A 7,237-nucleotide genomic window follows, 5' to 3' on the forward strand; every position below is an offset into this window, starting at 1 on the left:
TTTAAATGATTTACTGCTATAACCACTTAATTTCCTATGTATTATTAAAAGAAATAACATACTGCACATCAGAATGGAATACATGAGGCTGTAATTCCATGACATTAAGAAAAATCTCAGACTCTGCTTTCCTTTTTACTGTCTCATCAGAACCCTCTCAATGGAATTATAGCCTTATTATGTGGAATTCAGTATGTTCTTAAAGTGCCTTCAACAGTCCTATAAATTATTACTGTTCCAAAAATAAGCAGTAACAACATCCTCTTTTTTTTTTTTCCTTTCCACATTTGCTATCCATAAAATATTACTTAGTAAGCAATAGGAATGTACTGTAAACAAGTACAGATAATGCAGCTGACTTAACTCAAATCTTTATCTCTATTTTACCATTACAAAATGACCATAAACCAGTTATGGACAGATCATGTAAGCATGAAGTACTCAGTGAAGTAAAGCCACACCACTCAAGGTCTATGCAGCCATCAGCAGAAGCTCAATTACACAAGATGGAAAGAAAGCACGCACATTTTTGTGTGACCTTGGCTTCTGTATTGGTCCCCTTTAGTTTGTGTGTTATGTTGTACTGTTGTTGACGTTTGGATGAATGTGTACACAAGGTATCACAAACCCATTCATTGAGGAGTCCTAAAACCCCATGTTTTTCCTCACTTGCTCCAAGAAACAGTTTGAAGTTGCCTTGAGACAACTCATTGCACCCGGAAGCCATAAACCAGAAAGCCTCATCTCCACTGCCCTTATACTGAACCCTGATGTTGTAAGGGAATCTCTGGCAGCCCCAGGTGTCTACCCTCTTAGATGAGAAATAAAGGTTCCCCTCAGCAGTCACTCTTTCCACAAGCAATCAGTAAGAAGAAAAACTAGCAAAAGAAGAGATAATTAAACAAGAAAAATTACTATAGGTTCAGAGACAGAAAAAACAAGTAAAGTTTCTTAGGCTCTTGTCTGGCTATAGCCTAGATCTCCTGAGAGCCTGACCAGTATTTTTATACATCAGCCTTTTTCCTCAGTCTACCACCCTGACAGCTGGGGATCCTGGACTATCCCCAGGTCTGGGATCATCCAAAGCCCAAACATTTCTTTCAGCTACCTTCTTAAATTTTTTTTAGCCTCCACCCTCCAACCTCATTCTTATGAGTCTCTACAGTCCTCCAGAAATTTCTGGTCTCCCTAAGGTACATAGACTTTCTCTGGTTGGAGGGAATTTCTCTCAAATACCATTTCAGTAGAGGAGTAGATTTTCTTGTTTCAGGCAGACAATGTCTTGGGTACGTACTAAATAAGTTACCTGATTTTCTTCAAATTACATCATGACTTACAAAAGTACATTTGTATCAAATACTACAATACATACATCTATGAATGACACAGCTGAACGCAGGTTCAAACTAGCTAAAAACATAAACTAAAAACCACAGGAGTAAGTCTGCTTTGGAAGAATAGCCACATGGTGAACCTGAAAGGCAACCTGCATATAAAAGAATTGAACCAAAACTAGAATTTCTGTCCGGGGGGGGGGAATATTTCCACATTTCTCATCCCAAATGAGAACGAAACACTGAAATATCTGCCTTTATTTTTCATAGAACACAATGCAGAAAAATAACTTTTTTTCATCAGCTTTTTTATTAAAATCCACCTATCTAGGTGTTGCAATGCTTCCGGAAAATGCAGTTGGTGGGATTCCTGGAAAATGGCCTAATAGTTCTGACCTTTGACCTGTCAATAAAGATCATGTCCCAAGGACTTACCAAGCCCAATATGGAAATATTTGCACAAGAAGGAAAAATACAGGTTAGCTGAGGGGCAGCTTTGTATTACGCATCAGTCTGTATGCACACAGTTTAAATGGTATCTTTGTCTCATTTCTTTTAAAACAAAATCTCTTAATAAAGAGTGAAGTTCTAGTTTTATTAGTTGATTAATATGCTTCCCTCCCACAAAAGGCTCAAGGCAGCTTCCAATAAAAACAAGATTAAATTTATAATAACAATAAAAATTACAGTAAAATATTCCAGTAATACCCCAAAATATAACCCCACCTGGTTTTAAAAGGTGCTAAAATGCTTTCTGAGACATAATTGGCTTTAAGTGGGCATGGAATTCCAAAGCTGAGGAGCAGAAACAATTTTCCACATACTTAACCAAGCTGCTTGGCATACAGATGGAGTTTGTGGGAGGTGGTCCTTGAGTGACTTACGGATAGGGATAGAACATAAGGGTGGAGTCAGCCCAGTAACTATGTCTGATTCGAGCCATTTTAGGAACCTGGGGATCTCTGTCCATTGCTTGAGTAATAGTATGAAACATTATGCAAGGGAATGTGCTCCCGGAAGTATTCATATCACATGCATCCAGCATCCGTGTGGAGACAGCCCACTTCTATGTTGTTTCACAAGGTGTCCACCCTCACATTAACTACACCAACTTTGGAGGTGTACATAATAACGGTATCTCTGCAATGAAGGGATGCCTTCAATGAGAGAAGAGTTTTAACCTTTATTAGCGAAGGACCATGGTCACAGGGACAAGTTTTTCTGAACACGTATCTCCCCAAGCTTTAATGAAGAAAATATTATGAGATTGGATTGAAAATTTTATCTGAGTCCTAGCTATAAGATATGTTAATGTGTTGAAACTGCATGTGTGACTCTAAAGTTAGTTTCTGTTACTTTATGTTGAATCTACCAGTACCAATGCATATATAGTTTTACTTTAAGTTTATAATATATTCTGTGCCTCCCCATCTGGCAGCACTTTTTTCTACAGTTGTGGCTGGAGTCATTCATTTTTGAAAGCCATGGGATGAACATAACACTAATGAGCCTATGCCTTGTGGATGAATGAAGCCCTCGGTCCAAAACCAGATTTATATATTTTTCCTATCCAGAGATGAATCCATAGGTGGTGCAGTGCTGCAGACGCACCTCCGTATTGGACAAGCAGCATCTGGGAATACTTTAAAGTCCCCCAAGCAGGTAAGAATTAACCTCTTTCCTTCCTCCACATGCTCAGAGTAACCTCTCCCTCTCTGCTTGGTATTGCTGCTGTCCCCACTGACCCAGGGACGGGGAAGGCTCTAGAGTCTCTTCTTTCTGCTCTACCTAGGCTGTACAGGGCATGGGTTTGGCCTTGGATATAGCAGCAGTGGCAGTGGTTGGTGGATTCCTTCCTCCCACCCAGTACCACATGCATCACTTCAGTGTTTTTGCCAACCTGGGAGCAGGCACAGGAAAGGGGGAACCTACCTGTTCCTGTCATCATCCTGGGCTGAGACCATCCCCTGTGCAGCCTAGCCAGGGCCTCCTGCTGGGTCAGTAGGGACAGTAGCTGGTGGTGGTCACAAATGATATTTAGAGATTTGTTTTTAGGAATTGGCTTGTAGGTAGAGTAAATATTGCGTTAGAATAATTGTTCTGGGGAATGGCAAGGGTTAATTGGTTTCTAAGAGCTTTTTTGTGACATAGTTTCACAACCCTCAAGGCAGGTACCATGTCTGAGGCCAACAGAAAAATAGACTGGGAAATCTGAACAGTGTTTCCTGAAAATCTGTAACAAAAGAAGGGCTTGCCGCATTGGTGCCAGATCACAGTACCTAGCTGCAAAGCCCCTGGGATTTCTGGTTTTGGTGGACAAACCAAATTAGGAGGCCAGGGCATGCCCAAATTAAGACCAGTAAATAACCAAATTAAGTTATGAAGATGTGATGGTTTTGTTGGAAAAGAGGAGTATGTTGATGTAAAGATAAAGGACAGTTTGACAACCACAGGGAGACCAATCAATGATGCCTGGCATCAGAGGATAAAATAATACAAAAAAGGGAATTTCAGAGCAGCAAAATGTCCCCAAAGGGAGGATCCCAAGGCTACCATGGACAGAAGGTACACTACCAGCCTGTTTCACCCACCCCACTATGGTGGCGTGGGCCTTGGCCCTTGACCTCACAGAAATGTTGACATTCAAGAAAGAACCTCAAGATGAAGCTCGCGTACTGGCCAGGCATACCTTTCCTCTGTATACCCTGGAATTGGTAGATAAATAGAATCAGGGGGGTTATCTGGTTTGTCTTGCCTACATTACTCTTATTTACTATCAGTGTGCATCTATTAAATTTGCCTGTTATTGAGTGGTGGAAATTGTGGTCAGTCTAAGGGCTTGGGTCCACCCAGAATAAGGTATCTGAGTCATAAATCCAGTGTCAAGAGGTGGTGGGGGTGAAAAGGAGGAGAAGGGATGTGCCCCTGAGCATGGAGGTAAAGGGGATGAATTTTTTACCTGCTTTGGAGAGATAAAATTTCCCCAACTGTTGTTGCTCTTGCATGGTCTGCTACCCTGGCAGGAGGGAAGGATGGCTCCAAGCTGGGAGTGTGTGGGTGCAGCCACTCCTTAGGAATCCGCTGATGCTCCCAACCCTGGGGAGGAAGAACCAGCACCACACCTACAGGCTGGGGAACTCCCTTCTCATCAGTGCAGAGGCAGAAAAGGATCTTGGAGTCATCATCGATGCCAAGATGGACATGGGACGGCAGTGTGGAGATGCAGTTAGGAAGGCCAACTGCACCTTGTCATGCATCCACAGATGCATCTTGAGCAGGTCCAAGGTGATACTCCCCCTCTATGTGGCACTGGTCAGGCAGCAGCTGGAGTACTGCGTCCAGTTCTGGGTGCTGTACTTCAAGAGGGATGTGTACAAGAGGAGAGGGTCCAGAGGAAGGCTACTCGCATGATCAGGGGGCAGCAGGGTAGGGCCTATGAAGAGAGGCTACAGGACCTGAACCTGTTCAACCTCTACAAGAGAAGGCTGAGGGGGGATCTAGTGGCCTGTTACTAACTAGTCAGATGGGACTGGCAGGCCCTGTTCCCCTGAGCACTACCAGGAGTGACTAGAAATAATGGTCACAAGCTGGCAGAGGGTAAATTCAGATTAGGCATCAGGAGGCGCTACTTCACTGTGAGGGCGGCTAGGATCTAGAATCAACTTCCAAGCGAAATGGTGCTGGCTCCTACCCTGGGGGTCTTTAAGACGAGGCTAGACAAACACCTTGCTGGGGTCATTTGACCCCAGTACTCTTTCTTGCCATGGCAGGGGGTCAGACTTGATGATCTGCTCAGGCCCCTTCCAACCCTACAAACTATGAAACTATGAAACCCCTGCCCCCATTTTAAAATCCTGGATCTGCTTCTAATGCCATCTTCAGTGGCCCAAGCCAAAAACTTTGATACAAAGCCTAGTGGTTCTGCTTGGGCCCATAATTGTTGTGTTTCCATAACAAAAAGTAAAACATATACTTTGGTCTAAAAATGACTACATATTTGATTGCTCTGATAGCCTCTCAAATCTAAATGTTTGTGTTCAAGAGCGCAGAATGTGTACATCCCCTGTGTGACTAGCTTGGAAACTCTACAAGGCACAATACACAGAAAATAAAAAGTATCACTATTTCATCTTGATGTTTTTCCAGTCTCAGAGTTCATTAATTGGTTATGCTGAAATAACTCTACAAAGAGTAGTTACTAGAATGAAGCCTGTACTTTGGACCTTTGATTTACCTCTACAAGAAATAAAGCTGAATCTTCAACACCTATGAGGTTTCCACAATACCAATCTATAGCGTACTGAACACACATTCAAAGATCATGCATCTTTTGACTTAGCATCCAGATCTATTGCTCATTTAAGAAGGCAGTTGTGTGTCACAGACTGTTCAGTATACCTTTTTCTTTAAGGAGTCTTGAAGGAGGTCCGCAACAAAGAGGAAATGCAGTTACTGATAGTAGTATCTGCAATTTATCGGGAAAGGTGTATGCATATTTATATTCCCTGGTCAATTTACAGTTTGCCTATGAGTTATTTTCTTTTTAGGATTTAATGGCAAGAAGGAGAGTAGATATGGAATCTCAGCATTTTTCCAAGTTTCTTCTCCAAAAGCCCTGTAGTGTTATGGGATGGTTGTAATGTTCTAATGGCCATTCTCTTTTCTATAAGCTTCTTGAAACTCAGTTTCAACAAATGTCCCTGATATTTATGAATACTCATGATAGTCATGTAGAGGCAAAAATGTAGAAATAAGTTAACAGTCTTACTATTTTTTATGATCATAAAAGAAAGATGTTGTACTTTTTCTGCAATAAAATTCTTGTTACTTGCAACATCTCTAATTCTATTTAATATTTCTAGGATAGTCAATCAAGGAAAATACTAGATTTCAGGAATTATTTTCTTCTAAAATGTAAATTGTTTTAAGAAAACCATTCTAAGTATTGTTTTGTAAATTGCCACTTGAGATGGGAATAATATTAAATCTTACAGTTGTTGCAGAAGGAATTTGCCTTGAAAACACTTTTTGTGTAAGGAAAAACAGAACTACTTTCTATTTCTGTGCATATATTAAAGCAATAGCAGATTTAGACCAAAAGATGAGCAAAATGATGCCTACCACAACCTGTTGGTAGGAAGAGATGTCATGTAATCTTGTTGAAAACAAAGACATTAGGTACTTTAAGTTAGCTTGATTGGAAGATTGTAAGTATTGAACCATCTGCTTAAAATCTTTCACAAATAATAGGCAGCTGAAGGTCATGCCATATGACATCCAAAAGCTAATTGTCACTGCAATTCTTTGTTAAGTAAAGATCTGGGGTTTAATGATTGATTGTCATATCATAACAATCTGGGCATTCTTAAGGATTCCATTCTTCAATTTGGTAACTCAGTAATTTAGATTTCAGGACTGAGCCCCTAATCCTGTCAAATAATTCTTATTCACTGAATCAGATCAAGGAATACTGAGATTTTTCTTTTTCCATCTATTCCTATTTTTCTTAGCAGCTCAAAAGTTTTGAATGCAACTTTGCTACTTTTAGATTGTAGTCTGAATCAAAATGAGCTTTGAATAGTGCATCTTAGAATGAACTTAAAACCTTTAGGTATTCAACATGATCATAATAATTTTTGGCTAACGCTGGTAATACTATCTTTTCTTCTTTTTCAATAATAATCTTTGAAATAAGAATGAGGCCGGCTGCTCAATGAAAATAAGAGATGATTAGTTTTAATTTATTCTTGTGGCAAAGAAATTAACAAGTTGTGATGATCAACACATTCTTAATGAATCAGCAGAATGTAAATGTCACAGATCCTTAAATAATTATAATAATAAAATATTAAGGCTATTATAACAGGACCTCATTAACAACTAATTAGGGAGGCAGTAAACTA

This window comes from Crocodylus porosus, unplaced genomic scaffold (assembly GCF_001723895.1).
Source record: "Crocodylus porosus isolate Cpor-Errol unplaced genomic scaffold, CroPor_comp1, whole genome shotgun sequence".
NCBI lineage: Eukaryota > Metazoa > Chordata > Crocodylia > Crocodylidae > Crocodylus > Crocodylus porosus.